Genomic DNA, 1,715 nt, shown 5'->3' with positions numbered 1-1,715 from the left:
ACACAAACCAAGATTTCCCCACTGCACTTTAGGTCTACGTACGTATATTGAAGGCGGCCACCTTTCCAACAGATAGGCCTACCACCTTAACTAGGTCCCCTGAAAATATAACTGAATTGTATCGCAAATGTAATTTCTAAATAGCTTTACAAATCGTGTCATATTTCATTAGAAACTGCCTGACATTAAAACTATATGTATAGGGGGCAGGATAAGACAGCCTCACAGGCTGTAAACAGCCAGGTTCCCCACTGTACTGAGTACGGCAGGATACAGTAGGCCTATGAAAATAACTTGTATGTGTTACGCCAAAAATGTCTGGGTTATTTATTGTATTATATGCAGCCCGGTCCTGAAGGTTTGGCAGACCATAACGAAGGGGTAGTTCCACATGCTTCTTTTCTGTCATTTGATTGGCAGACCATGTTTGTCCCTTAGCTGGGAGAACCAATGAAACGTGGCCATTATGGCTGACTATGGTGTTACCAGGGAAACGTTGTGCTGGATGCTTCAGCTGTGCTTCCAGGATTTTATATTTTTTTCCAAGTTAGGCTGCTATGTTCTAATGTTATGAACTTTTTAGTTGATCTAATGGTATGTTTAAATTGACTTGACTTGGTTTGATCAATCTATTCAGCATAGACCAAGGCACAGACATTCACATTTTTTAAATTAAAAAAAATTAAAAAATAAATTGTCAGGCTAGACCTATAGGCCTACCTGGCCAAGACGACAGCATTCAATGTTTAAATTTTCAAATTTCAATTACTGAGAATGAACACTGACAGTATAAAAACATACAAGCAGAGAGAGAGACATAGAGACATACAGACAGGCAGACTGGCAGATAGGCCCACAGGCAGACAGACAGCCAGCCAGACAGACAGACCGACAGAACACACATTTGTTTTTTGAATTAGTTGCCTTTTATCGTCCTTTGTTGTAGCCTGCTCCCCCCTAGGTAGCCATGACCCCCCAAGTGTGTACATTCACCCCAGTGGCCAGTGTGGGTTTGACCAGTATAGGTGTGGGTTTGGCCAGTATAAGTGTGCCCTTTTATGGCATGTGTAGGCTACATACACCCCAGGTATGCAGTGCCAAGTGTTGCATCCTAACTGTTTACTGTGCAATGCATTTCATGGGTTTGCCGCCTAACTGCATGCCTCTTTGTTCGCTGTGTGCAGGACACCATTTTGGGCCACTGTGAATGACTTACTTTACTCCCAAGGGCTAGGAGCTGGCCCAGCTATATTGTAATTATTTTATTTTGTTGACCTTTTTGAGAGTTCAACACATTTAAAAAAAAGAATAAAAAAAATAACAGCAAAATAAATATATAAATATTTGGAACAAGCCACCTGCCTCTTGCTATCTATTCATTTGGGTCCCTGATTGTATTATTGGGCAGCAACTGTCCACATAGACAAGTACCTAAACAAAACAAAACAACCGAATAGAGAGTTCCCCAAAGTGAAAGAGTAGCTTAAGTCACGTCTCTGTTCTCCTTTCCTGGTGTTGTTCGGTGGTTTTCACGCGCAGGCAGCTCCTAACTGATCGTTCGAAATGCAGCTTCGGATGGCGCTTCTGCCGCCAACTAGTGATGCTGCACGTGCAGACCAATCAGCGCGCGACCTGAACTGACTGCGTCTCGGCCGTGACACCTCGACCCTGGCCGGGGACTTTCCGTTCGTGGGGGAACAGAAACACAGAAGCGA

General features: G+C 43.4%; 1 protein-coding gene across 2 annotated transcripts in view; it reads left to right on the top strand.

The window, feature by feature from the left end:
• Nucleotides 1-1,696: 1,696 nt before the first annotated feature.
• The window catches only part of LOC134439133 (thyroglobulin-like), an 8,393-nt gene continuing 8,374 nt past the window's right edge, over nt 1,697-1,715 (top strand). The window contains exon 1 of one of the 2 annotated variants that reach the window (XM_063188987.1): nt 1,697-1,715. This exon is cut by the window's right edge and continues 212 nt beyond it. The gene's annotated coding sequence lies outside the window, so the exon portion shown is untranslated. The other variant, XM_063188986.1, reaches the window with a different exon arrangement.

This window comes from Engraulis encrasicolus, chromosome 22, assembly GCF_034702125.1.
Source record: "Engraulis encrasicolus isolate BLACKSEA-1 chromosome 22, IST_EnEncr_1.0, whole genome shotgun sequence".
Classification (NCBI taxonomy): domain Eukaryota; kingdom Metazoa; phylum Chordata; class Actinopteri; order Clupeiformes; family Engraulidae; genus Engraulis; species Engraulis encrasicolus.
This window is presented reverse-complemented; position numbering and strand designations above follow the sequence as displayed.